At 45.0% G+C, this 12786-nt stretch overlaps 1 long non-coding RNA gene across 2 annotated transcripts; it reads left to right on the top strand.

The window, feature by feature from the left end:
* Window positions 1-1006: 1006 nt before the first annotated feature.
* On the top strand, window positions 1007-12273 carry LOC136993675 (uncharacterized). Of its 2 annotated transcripts, none has more exons than XR_010886076.1 (3): window positions 1007-1018; window positions 10510-10742; window positions 12085-12273. It is a non-coding gene; the product is annotated as an uncharacterized lncRNA (long non-coding RNA). The 2 variants fall into 2 exon arrangements; XR_010886075.1 differs by lacking the exon at window positions 1007-1018 and adding an exon at window positions 6326-6346.
* The last annotated feature ends 513 nt before the right edge of the window (window positions 12274-12786 follow it).

The following is a 12786-nucleotide window of genomic DNA, read 5'->3' as shown; positions in this document are numbered from 1 at the left end:
AATTTTCTCTGCTTTTTAGTCCTTCCTGGAATGGGTAGTCCTACTTGTTTGTCTGCTTTGGTTTTTTTTTCCCTTGTTTTTTTCCTTTATCTCTGTAAATAGATATAATAGAATATAAATAGATATCCTATATCTATTTATTCCTTTGACTCATCTCCATATCTCTGATCAGAGTTATTTTCTTGCTGCTTCTTCTCTATGTGTAAATTGATCTCCTTAATATCTGCATGTTGGTAGAAGGGACAAGGCTGAAGGTCTCGAACCCTTCAAAGTCCCCTGGCTTTATATCAATAGAAACTTGTCCTCTTAGAGGAGGGACCTTTGCCCAGAACCCACCCGGGCTTGGAAGTCTCTGGGCAGGTGAACTCACCGGTCTGTGCCTCAGTTTCCCTACCTGCAAAATAACCGACTTGGCACTTAGGTATCTGTAGCCTTTATATTGTCCTGGGATGACTTTCGCTCTAATACTTGGGAAGTATTTGGAAACAGGGCCCGGCTGCCGGAGGGGCGAGGGAACCACCCTGAAGTGCGGTGGGCAGCGCGGCCACCTGGGCACGAGGCCCCGTTTCAGAGAGCAGCAAGACGGATTTCACCCGCAGCAACTTAAAAGTAACCTGTGATGGACCCCATTTATAGCCCCAGGCAGAAATGCAAAACGAAGGCTGGAAATGTAGACTGTCGTCCATTCAAGTGAGTTGATAAATGAATGCCTTTTAAGCAAAATGGGATTCATGGCACCGCGAGGTGACTCCAGGACAGAACCAGCCCTGGACTCTGCACTGAATAATGAGCTTTCTCTGCTTATTTTTTAGAAAGGAGAAACTTCAAAGACTCACAGAAACAGAAGTGCTGGAAGCGACCAGCGCGTGAGATGTTCGTCTGCATCGCGGGAGACATGAGTCCTCTTACTTAGTTTGTCCCCCCAAAACTTTTAACTGCTTTCAAATTGCATAATTTCAACTTTGTTGCTGTTGTGAACTGGAGGGGAAATATGAACTTCCAGCAACAACGACAACAGGTAGGATGGAAATTCTGAAGAAACAGAAACCTTTCTAAAATGAACATTTCAAACTTTTTATGTTTTCATAATACAAATACCAGTCAGAAATGTCCGATGGTGAAAACGTCCACATTTTGGTTGTTACTTTCTCCCTCCTGTAACGCGGAGACATGAACACGTGTGGTCTAAGAGATGGTGTGGGAGGAGGGAGCAGGGGATAACGTGGGGGCTGCTTGTGCTACGCTTGTGCACTGTAACTTGAGCTGGTTAGGACATTATTCCTTCTGCTGCTTCCCCCCCACCTCCCAAATGATTGTTGCTAATTACCACCACCCAAAAATATAAGAGGGAGAATTTTTGTCTCCACCAGTTATTCCCCCCCCATTTGATTTTAAACTTGTAGAGTTTCTGACTTTTGTTTCTGTTCTTTTTAACAAAAAAAAAATCCTGTTCTTTACATGTAAAAATAATTTGGATGAAACATTTTTCCCCACTCAAAATCTCCTGCCCCCAAACACATGGATTTATTTCTAATGCCACTGAAATTATTTAATGCATTTAATATTTATTTAAGTAGATAAAGTGAGCTAGGAGAGTAATTAAAAGACAGGGTTCTCCTTGAGGGTAGTAAAAGATTTAGGAACAGATCCTTAACTAGTCTAATAACTGCAACCCTGAACTGCTGTGCCAGTGAACCCTAGGTGAGAAACTGGCCCATAATGTTAAAGGCAGGAGAAAACCAGTTCCAAGAAAATGCACCGTGACGCCCGAGAGCGCAGCCACCCAGGGCACGTTGGGACGGCGAGGGGAGCTCGCCCGAGCCTCGCGTTCATTACACAAGGAAATATATATTTTTAATCAATAGCAGTTGCAACCATGCCTCAGAATGCAGGACGGCTTTATCTGCCATCTAGTTCAGATGTGGGGAGGGAGGGGGAAATAAGACCCACATGTTATCAGCTGATACATGAAATGGAGAGCGGATTATTAGGGAGGATGAAGGCCACGAGGAAGGAGAGGCCGTGCCTGCTGCCAGGACCCATCTCTCCCTCCGAACTTGTGCCCTCTCCTTTCCTTCTTCCCTACAAACTGCATTTAAATGATGAAAAGGCCGGTGTCAAGGGTTCAGGGATTTATGCGGATAATGGCGTGGCGAGGCCTGGCATTAGAGAATTAGATCCACGTGTTGCTCCTACAGGATGATCTATGGGCAGATTGCTGGGGATCAGCAGAAAAGTGAAATACGACTGCTTCTCTCCAGCCTTTTTTAATCTCGCCCTGCTCCCGCATCCCCGTACCTGCTGCCAGCTCCTCCTGGCTGTCGCCCTTAGCCAGCCGGTGCGCGGGAGGTTCGGACCGAGCGTCCCACGCTGCGAGGCCGCGCGTCCCTCCCCGGGGCCTCCTTCCCTGCGGGCCGTGGTCCTCCGTGTGTTAGTCTGCTCGTTAAACCCGTGCCCCCCCACATCCATACCTGAGGCGGCGGCAGGAGGTTATTACATGTCTCTGGAATCTGATTAATCTTAAGCTAGACATAATATTAATAATTTAATATTCCCCAGCATATAACATTTTCTCTTGCCTCCCACATAGCCCAAGTAAACTGTTAGAGATTTGCCTCAAATAACATTATCTCGCTGTTTTTCTACTCTGAGCTTTAACCTTTCCAGATTTTCCCATTAAAACATTTGGAGGGAAAAAAAAGAAACAAGCTCTTGTCAGAAAATAGGAGCCTCTAAACCCGTGACAGCCAGCCCTCCTTTGGAGCGGATTCGCCCAGTGCTGGATTTGGGATGTCGGTGAGTGCAGTGGCCTCTTCGAAGTCTGTCATCACCCCAGCTCCCCTCCTCCTCCTTTCCTCTTCTTTAGGCTAAACCACCCTGCATGGGTCAGTCTGTCCTTGTTGCCGTCTGTCCCGTGAGTGTCTCCACCTGGGCCACCGCTCTCCTCCAGGGTGATGGGTGCCCAGAGCTGCAGCTGGGCTCCGGGGTTGGTGGCCGGAGAATGCATCCCTTTAGGGACCTTGCAGGCTATAATCCTATTTATACATCCTGCTACGGTGGTTGCCTTCTTTTTCATGCGGGCAGATGGCTGCTGGTGCCTGCCCAGCCTGTGCTTTGCTGCCGCGCGAGCCCTGCTAGGCTTGACCGGCGATGACAGTCAGCCGCTCCCCTTGTCCTCTCTGTGCCGTCAATTATTCCTTGCTAAGGCTTCACATTTGCCCCTGCTGAACTGTTTTCAGGGTTTCTTTTCAGGCTGTAGCTCCAGTTTTTTGAGATCAAGATAAATTCTTGATTTTGGCATTACTTTTTAGCAATTGTCTCACTCAGACTCTGCCTGAGTTTCCCCATCTTTAAAATAGGGCTGATGCTAATTGCCCATTTGCAATGCATTTCCAGACGCGTGGCTGTAAAGTGCTATATGAAAAAAACAGGCATTGTTATTATAAAACCTTCAGGAAAAAAAATTAATAGATTCATATAACCCCACAGTCATTAAAACAAACCTTATGTGGATGGAAGAGACCAGAGCTGAATAAATCTTGAGCAAACACAGTCTTTCACAATGAAATGCAAACTGGTTTTAATCAGCAATGCTAAATAAGTTTAATTTTCCAAGGTTTCTTTTCCCCTTTCCCTTTCTTTCAATATTAGCAATTGCAGAAGAGCACGGTGACCTGACGAAAAGAGGGGAACTTTGCCCAACTCCTGGTCTTAATGAATCCCACTCTTAAAAAACAACAACAAAATGCTCTGCTTGGGCTGGCCAGGTCTCAAGATGTTTTCAGCTACACTAGGATCTCAGCCAACCTTTCTCACTGTGTTATTTCTGAGGTTAATGCACTGCTATTTGTCCATCGATTTTGGACAAAATCAGGCCGAGGCCCCATCAGATCAAAGAAGGGGGCTGCTGATCTCCTCCTTGTGTTCGTTTCCTCCAGAGAAACCACAAAGCCATTTTTCACTCTGCCTCGCCAGAGCTTCTCCTGTGTTTGTTTGGGAGACAGAAATAGCTTTTGCTAAGAGGATGACAAAGTTACGCATCCTGAGCTGTCCTCGTGAGTCAACAGGCCTGGAGTGGGGAAGTCTCCCTGCCAAGGTCTCAGCGGGGCGTGGGGCTGCAGTGCCCTGCACAGCGAGGAATCGGAAATGCCCTCGGCGGGAGCCCTGCACGTGGCGAACCTCACCTTGGCTGGAGCTGGGGACCTCTCTCCAGCGGGTTCAGGATGATCCCTTCCTGCAGGGGTGTCTCTTTGCTTTCTAAGCGCCCGGGATCCTCCATGGAAGTGACAGTTTGTCCCTGAGAAGGCCCCTGTCCCTACCTCCCCTGGGTGGTGGGTGCCAGCACGGGACAGCCTCCAACTGGAGAAGGACGGGACAGAAGTAACCTTCACTATGATAACATCTTTCTGCTTCTCTCTCCATCCATCCACTTGCCTCTTTTCTCTGTCCAGACCTTAACTTCCCATGGACCTTGTCACCATTGGCCTCGTGACAGACAGCTGAGGCCTGGCTCTTCAGCCTCTGCTGTTCTAGCAAATAGCTACTCCAGTACCAAGCTGACCTTGCTCTGATGAACCATCTTAGACTTCTAATTATCATGTATACCAGACCACTCCCAGGGCAAACAGCTACTGCACGACATGCAGGCATCTAATTCTTGATGTGAAAGGTCCTACCTGTAAATCACTGGTTGTGGGATTAGCGGTGGAGAAGGAAAAGAGAACTTGCCTGTTCACCTTATCTGGCTTCCCTTGCACCAAATCCAAGCTCACCTCCAGGATGAGGAAGGTATGCTGAACTCAGCATCCTGGTAGCTGTCAAGGAGGAAAAGCTGGGAGAAAAATGGCCCAGTCATCTCCTTGTTAATGCACACCTAATTTCTAGTAAAAGCTGTGTTGTCTGCCTGAATGTTGGCATATAGCAGAAGTACTAAATTTAGTGATATGTCTTGCAATGAGAAATATGGAGAAGGGCTTATGGATGATGCATGGGTCAATCTCATTCCTGTATGGGAAGCTTCCAGTCTATGTTACTTTCACCTGTTTGGAGAAAACTGACACCCCTCCTGGTTACACAACCAGGCCACGTGAAGACCAGCCAGACCAGGAAATGCACGTTCTTGGTAGCTGTAGCACTGTCCGATTGTGTAACTCATTGGCAAAAGTGTCTATGTATCTATTTGCAATGTATTGCCCTCAGCTAACAGGTTTAAGTCCAGATCATTAATGGTATTTAATCACCTACCTCCTTTTAATTTCATTGGGATATAGGCATTTAAATACCTTTTGTCCTCAACTAAGGTAAGTCCATTGGTTTGCATTTGTCACTGGCTAAGCATGTGCACAAGGATGTGTAGTAACTTTTAAGCAACTGTCAATTCATGGTGATGCTGAGCCCTTCGTTTTTCAGCTCGGCTGGCCAAGGTATATGTGCTAAAGCTAGTACTCTCTGCATCCCATCAGCCCAAATGATGAGAGACTAGGAGGCATCTGGCTTAGGCTGTGCAAAAGAAAGAAGGAAGTAGCAGAGGCCAAAAAGAGAATGTCAAGATATAGCAGTGGGATGAGTCCTGGATTTTGCAAGAAAAGTGTATATTCCGCTCATCGCAATTTCTGCATCGCCTGTCCCCCCTTTTTTTAATGGCATTTCTGGGGACACCAGTGGAGGAATACAGTCCAGTAGTCACAGAGGAGAGGAGAGGGTGGCAGGCTGCCAGGTCCCATCTCCAGTTTTATACCCTGATAGCATTAGGCAGATTCCCCAGGGATGAGACAAGTACAGTGATGCACAAATACCTGTCAGGTGGTTTAAGTTCTCAGTAATTATGCTAGAGCATGACTAACATGCTGTAGAGGAAGATGCAAGAGTTTAATGAACACATTATTGTTGTGGTAGGAACCGCACAAACGTTGAATTAGGGAGAGTCTCCTTGCCAAAAAACGTGCAGCCTGATGAGATGCAGAATGGGTGGGCAAGGAGAGCCCCAGCCAGGTGGCAGTGAGGAGCTAAGGTCTCTGAGCCTCAGCTGAGTACCCTTCCCACTGACTCTCTTCAGAAAGGTCCATCCAGTGCTCCTGAACAGTTACGGATGATAGTCTCGCCCACAGACATTTCTCCGTGTGAATTCTTACGAATGTGAAGCATCAGCAGTACATCACCAGAGACACAATTCCTTGAGGGAGCCAGTCACATTCACCAGTCTCTCCACTGTTTGTCACAAATCAAGTTATTACAGGCGTCATCCAACGTGACTCCAGTGTTACTCACCATGTTTACCGTTTCCATCCAACTCACTGCTCCTGCAACGTAGAACCAGTCGTGCCAGCTAACGAATGCCATCCAAACGGTGAGAAATGGACTTCTTCTGTGCTAGATATGTTAGGTCATTTAAGTTTTTCCCAAGGGGTATAATTAGAGATCACCACACCCTCCTTACACATGTTGAGCTTGACAAGGCTTGCTGGGCTGCAAACCCCCCAGTAGCACAAGTAAACAGTTTGCAATGAAGTCTGCCCGGAGGGCTGGCTGTTCAGTTGGTGTGGTGCACCACCCGTGCCAAATTCACGGGCTGGAGACGCCTGCCTGCCTGCGAGCAGTCGTGACAGCCAGCTGGGCGCTCCTCGGCAGCGCTCCGGCCATTCCCAGGTACTTGCTGGTTACACGTTGCAGCCGACATGGGCTTGGAGGCAACTTGTAGTGCTTTGCTATGAAATATTACTGGGGGGAAAATACCCTTTTCTTTACAAAATTAACTTTGCCATGAATATTTTCTGTTTAAAAGATCAGTCTCTCCAAAGTGAAAATATTCTGCTTTTTCCATTGCTGCAGCTTCTTCCTATTTTTCCAGTGGCATGAGTAGAAATGGACTATTATTTCCTAATGGTAGATTATTTTATGAAAGGACAAAAAATGCAAGGAACAATAAACATATCTGACAAGAGTCACTTTTTTTAAAAAAAGGACATCTATTTTGGAAAGATATTTCTAAGAGAATAGGAGAAAAATTAAGATCAGCTCTATTTGACAAGGAATTGCCTTAATTGATAAGCAGCAGAGAGGAGACCATTGTTCTTATTTAAACATAGCCCCAAACCTTCAGCTTATAAACTTTCCTGTTGATCTCAGGCTTGTGGTCCCTGTTTCTTTTTCCTTTTTATCTTCAAATATGCTTTTTTCTCCCTTTTATTCTCATGCCTGGCTCCTTTCTTCCTCTCATTTAGGAGGTCAGCTTTCCAAAATTAATATTGCGTCATCTTACATCCAGAATCATGGTCTTTGCATCAAAAAAGTTCCCAGCATTGTCAGGGAACTTCAGCACCCAGATGCTGCTGCGTCCTGAGCCGGAGCATTTTATGCATCTTCCTCTGAAGCATCTGGTCCAGGCCACATGAATGCCTGGGCTGGAAGCGCCTACATTTCTAGCCGAAACATCTCTGATCCTTAAGACAAAAAGCCCACAGCCTTCAAAAGGCAAGGGGAATGCCTCCAGTTAAGCTCTGACCACGTTGCCTTCCAAATGGAAGCAGTTCCTACACGAATGCTTCGTTTCTCTGCCATTTGCTCATACAGTCAAACCCGAGCGTCACCCGCAGGCTCTGTGACCAGCTCAGTCTGCAAGCTCCTATTCCCGGGAGTGCCGCCCTAGTCTCGGACAAGCACATCAGGGTGCCGGCGAGGGCTCGGACCTCTCCAGCACCCCAGCGTGGTGAAAGGGGAGGTGGCAACCAAGGGCTCCGGGTTTCTCTGCTCCAAAGGGACGAAAGGGAGCAAGGAGCATTCTCAGGAGGGGGAAAAAAACCCTTCTTTTCCTTTTAATTGATTTTATTTAATTCCGTCCTTACAAAAACTTAGATAAAACCCAAGGCACATGGAGGTATGAAACACAGCAGGATGTTAAATACCCAACCTACCTCAGCAAAGAACTTGCTCTTAATCAACAATCCACCTGAAATACCTGGGGGCAAACGCGGAAGCTGTGGAAACATGTTGCAACAGACTGAAGCCATCCTAGAGAAAAACTGCCACACAAATGGAAAGCCGGAAGAGAGACAATTGTGTTTCTTGGTTTCAAAAGCCACTTGTTAAAAGTATTCTTTTTGATCGCAGCATGCCATGGAAATGCTAATTCCAAGAAAGTTCACCATCCTAACTCCAGCGGGTTTATTATCCTAATTGACTTACAACATTCAGCTCTAAATTAGCCTGCTTGGAAATGTGATCAGCACCAGTAATTTTCCACTTTATGACATACTTTATAATAAATAATTTTAAAAAAATCTTAAATAGCAATAGTATTAGATCATTGGGGCTCATGAACTGCTCTTAAAGTACGGTGCAGAAAAGAGAGTTTTTTGATGCTACATCCCTAAGATTCTGTCTTTGTTACTCTTTTGCCATAATTAAATTATCGCTTATAAGAACTTTTGTTTGGTCAAAAAGAGAAAAAAAAAATTATAATAATTCCATTTCACTGTTTTCCATAAGCTTGTGGCCAAGTTGGCCAATAACTAAGGCAAAAAGCAGGGGAAAAAAAGGTATGTATTGTATACTCACTTAAAACTTGGCTAGAAATGACTTTTTATTGTCTAATTTTTTTTTTCCATGCCCAACTTGGCTACTCGAGACAAACTCATTGCCAAGTTTCTATAGTGTGTTATTTTCCTATGTGTGATGTGTTCAAAAACATTTTAAAAAGCTGCCCTCAAAGTGTTGTACACGCGTTTGGTACGGGCAGAGGCGGAGGAGGCTGCGTCTGATCGCGTCACCGAGGTAGATGCTGGTGCTAAAACGCTCGAGATGTTTTGCTTGCTTTTTTCCTCCTGTTCCCTGCGTCGCCCAACAAGGAAAGATCTCCAAACGGGCTGTGCTAACAAATGCAGCTGAAGACAGCCATATGATGTTAATATAAACCTCCGCTGTCAGCTTGGAGAGGCACCAGGAAAGAGCCCAGGAATGCTTTTTGCAGCTCGTGTCTCTGCGCGGTTGCAGGCGGTGGCATTTGTCAGGCTCGCCCGGCGCGGGCTCGGCGGCGGCCGCTCCGCAGGGCCAGGCCCTTCCCCGTGCGTCTGGGTCACTGGAACATGTGTCGTGTTGTGTCTGAGTACGTCCGCGACTTTTTAATTAAAAAAAAGGGAAACGATTCTGGTTAGAATTGAAACCAGCCTGTTAAAGGGGGGGGGGGGGGAAGTACAAGTGGTTCCTGACATTTTCTCTCCTATATAATGACCTCGTCTTTGCACAAGTGCTAGTTTTGTCATGATAAAATAAGAAATCCAGCTCTCTGTATATCTCAAGGGCTATTTCTCTTTGAGTCCTTCTTTAAAATCGTTACACTGGAACATATATGAAGACCAGGGGCTTGGGCTTATTCTTATCTGGGATCATTTCACTTTAAAAAGAAAGAAAAACAGTTTTAAAGTTATCTGTAATTTTCTGCAGTTGTCCAGTTTTAGTTTGCATTTCACTACATTTGCCCCATGTTTGCCCCAAATGTTTAATTTCTTTCTTTTTTCTATTTGATTTCATTTTCTGTTTTTTATGAAGTACCATAATGTTTTTTTTGTGGTAAGCAGTCATGGTGTTACCAAATGCATCCGAACCATTACAGACAGAAAGACAATCACTTGAAGGCAATAATGACAGCAAGTCTTTCATAGCTTCGATTTCCTAGATGCATTTTGTCATATATAAAATAAGACAAAGGGTAAAAGCATTCAGACATCCCAATCCCACAGCTGCTTATGCACATACTTAATCTTATTATCCAGTGACACACACTGAAGTCATCTATAATACAGGAGTGTAACCTCGAGCTTTTAAACATAATTTAGAAAACCAACCAAGGAAAAAGAAAGAAAAATGCAATTTGCAAATGTTGTACAAGTTATTTCTCTGCGTTGTCTCATACCAGAGTTCTTTTAAAACCCTACCCCAAATGATTTAGGAGCAAAAGTTGCATTAACTGCGATAGGAGCCTAAATCAATTAAATGGGGCAGAAGATGATTATATTCTTGATAGGTCCTTTCCATTTCATGGATCATCCTATTTTCATATACTTGTTTTTACTTTGATGTAGATGGATTCATTCTTCATTTACATCTTGGCAACTAATTGCATATTTAATTCTCCTATGTGCACTTCTGGGATTTGTTGGGTTACTTAAATGTAGGTCAAATAAGAGAGGACTCAGAAGAAAAGTGAGGGAGAAAAACTGGAGAGAGGAAAGATCGTGTGCAGCAAGATGCACACAGATGGCTTATTATCGCTAGAACCATGTGGCAGAACCCAAACTCATCTGACAGTCTGTTTTCATGATGCAAAACTCTTTCAGGGATTGCTGAACCTCTGAAAGTATCTATCTGGGTGCTTTCTGCATGATGTTCGCACTTAGCTGACCTTGCAGAAGCCTTGGAGTAGCAGCAATTTCAAATCTAGCTTTGCAAACTGAGGGATTTAGGGCAATGCTGTTGTGAGCTGGAGACCCAACCAAACATTTTGGTGTTTGACAGGTCTCTAAAACTAGACTCACCAGTTTCAAAAGGATTCTGCAGGTTTCCAGAGTCCAGATGGACATTTTAGAGGTCCTGCCGTACGTCACATCTCTGCAGGGGTGAAGGCAAATCAGCAGAAGCACTTGCCTGTGGATCAGTCCCTACCTTTCTCCTGCTCAAAGACTATGCAGAAGGCAAGAATCAAGCAACTGAAAGATTTATGTTGGAACTAGATCCCCACGGATCAGAACGTGAGTAACACCTCCATCCCCTCCCAAATCTTCCAGACCTGACCTTTCACAATCACCATTTCCTGACCAATAACTCCAAAGAAAATAGAACTGCTAGTTGGTATTTAATGGAAATCTGTGCAAAACTTGTCAAAATACACCACCATGCCTGTCAGATGCCTGGGACAAGACCTCTACAGTAGTTTCCAGAAACCCAGTGCAATTACTTACATTTTAAATTATCTTTAATTGTTGCATGTGAGCTACAGAAACATTTTTCCCCACTCTGAAGCAAGACCTCGCTATTAAGCGTCACCCCATAATTGCAGCTCTAATAGGGGAGCTGCAGCAGGTCAGCCGCGAAGGTTAGCGCAGGGTGCAGCTCGGCAAAAGCGGCCGCTTAATCGAGTAAGTGGAAGTGACACATCACAACAGTCCCATCAATTACGGAGGCGCAGTTTGGAGTGTAAACTTTTTAGTGAATCTAATTGCATCACCAGATGTTTTAATCCAGTCTCCCTGCCCCTCCTTTGCCATCAAATGCTACATTGTTTTTTGAGTTCCTAATATCAAAAAAAACCCCAGCTATAAAATTGAGATAAAAACTGTTGAGTTTTTTTTGCAAGAAGTGAGCATCCCTTTGCTATCCAAGGCATTATTCAGGTTCACCTATTGCTGCATGCACATTCACTTCTTGTGGGACTGAACTAACTCGGGACGAACACGCTCATAAATTGATAAGGGTGTCACTGAGGGTACAAGATTGATGATGAAAAGTATATGAGATGGTGTAAATGTGCCCAAGAGCTGAATGACAGCTGTTAGCTCAGCAATGCCAAATTAGAGATGCTGCACCAGATTTTCCAAAGCTGTTTGCAAACTGACCCAATGTTCCTGCTGACACAAAACCTTGAAAGCACAGCTAAAAGCAGCATTGCTGAACACTCCTGCTTTGCTCACATATTACAGTCAGATGTGAGCATGAAAAAAGCAGTTGCCTACACATCTAGGACAGGGTGAGACAGTGAAGCATCTGTGCACACAGATGCATGGTGTTACCTTGCAGAAGCAGCCTACCAGCATCGGGAGGAGTTTCCTCTTCATTCAGCAAACACTAATTTATGTTTTGGTGGGAGATCAAGGTATGCACATGCAACATGTTGACCAGTCTTGACTGCTGCACATGGAAAAAAAAAAATCTGTCTTTGACAACTTAATACCTAACATGAAGCAAACAAATCAGAGGAGTCTCAAAATGTTCTTTGTTAGAGCTCCAGCTGAATAATTTGATGGTCTTTATTTTCTGCAGCTTATCACGTTAATAGCTGCTTTTCTTCCCTTCTCCCCCCATCCTGTTCCCCAGCTCCCAGAACAGTCGTACTTGTACCAAACATAACTTCAGTCACCCTGGGATGGAAACAGGCAGAGCAAACAATGAAACAAGACTGTTTATAAAGCCTTCAACACATTAGGCAGTGGACAAGAGCCCAAGTTTCCATGTAAAGGCCTGAATGGACAAGAATGACGTGAAGCACATGGAAAATATGGAAAATGTGGAATAAGTAATAAAATTATAAATAAAACAAATACAATAAATTGGGAATGCAGTTTTACTCGTAATGATTTGTGTTCCTAGTAACCCAAGACTCCCTTACCTTTGGAAAATTGCATGTTTTTCCAATGGGGGAGCTCGCTGCAGGTGACAGGCTTGACTGGCTGTATGGTGGGTTGGATCAGTGAGTGGCGAAAGCGTTCAACGGCGAAGCAGGACTCCAGCACCCTGCCATAAGCCCTCTCTGACAAAAAAGACTTGCATCATGATCTCAGGAAAAAATCACTTACTCAAGCAGCTAGTGCTGGAATTTTGGCCAGAAATGACTCTTGGCTTGTTCTGGCAGAGAAATTTGCACTGGTGGAGTTGCCCAGATGCACTGCGCCGTCCCGGAAGAATTATTTCCCGGGTTTGCTTGGGTATGAGTGGTGTAAGCTCTCCCCGACAGCAGTGTCCTCAGTGGGTGTGCTCTCCCAGTGACTCCCAGTGGGTGAACTGGTGAGATGGTGCCTC

Source organism: Apteryx mantelli, chromosome 19, assembly GCF_036417845.1.
Source record: "Apteryx mantelli isolate bAptMan1 chromosome 19, bAptMan1.hap1, whole genome shotgun sequence".
In the NCBI taxonomy this organism is placed as follows: Eukaryota; Metazoa; Chordata; class Aves; order Apterygiformes; family Apterygidae; genus Apteryx; species Apteryx mantelli.
The sequence above is the reverse complement of the archived record's forward strand: the minus strand, read 5'-3'. Positions and strand labels throughout refer to the sequence as shown.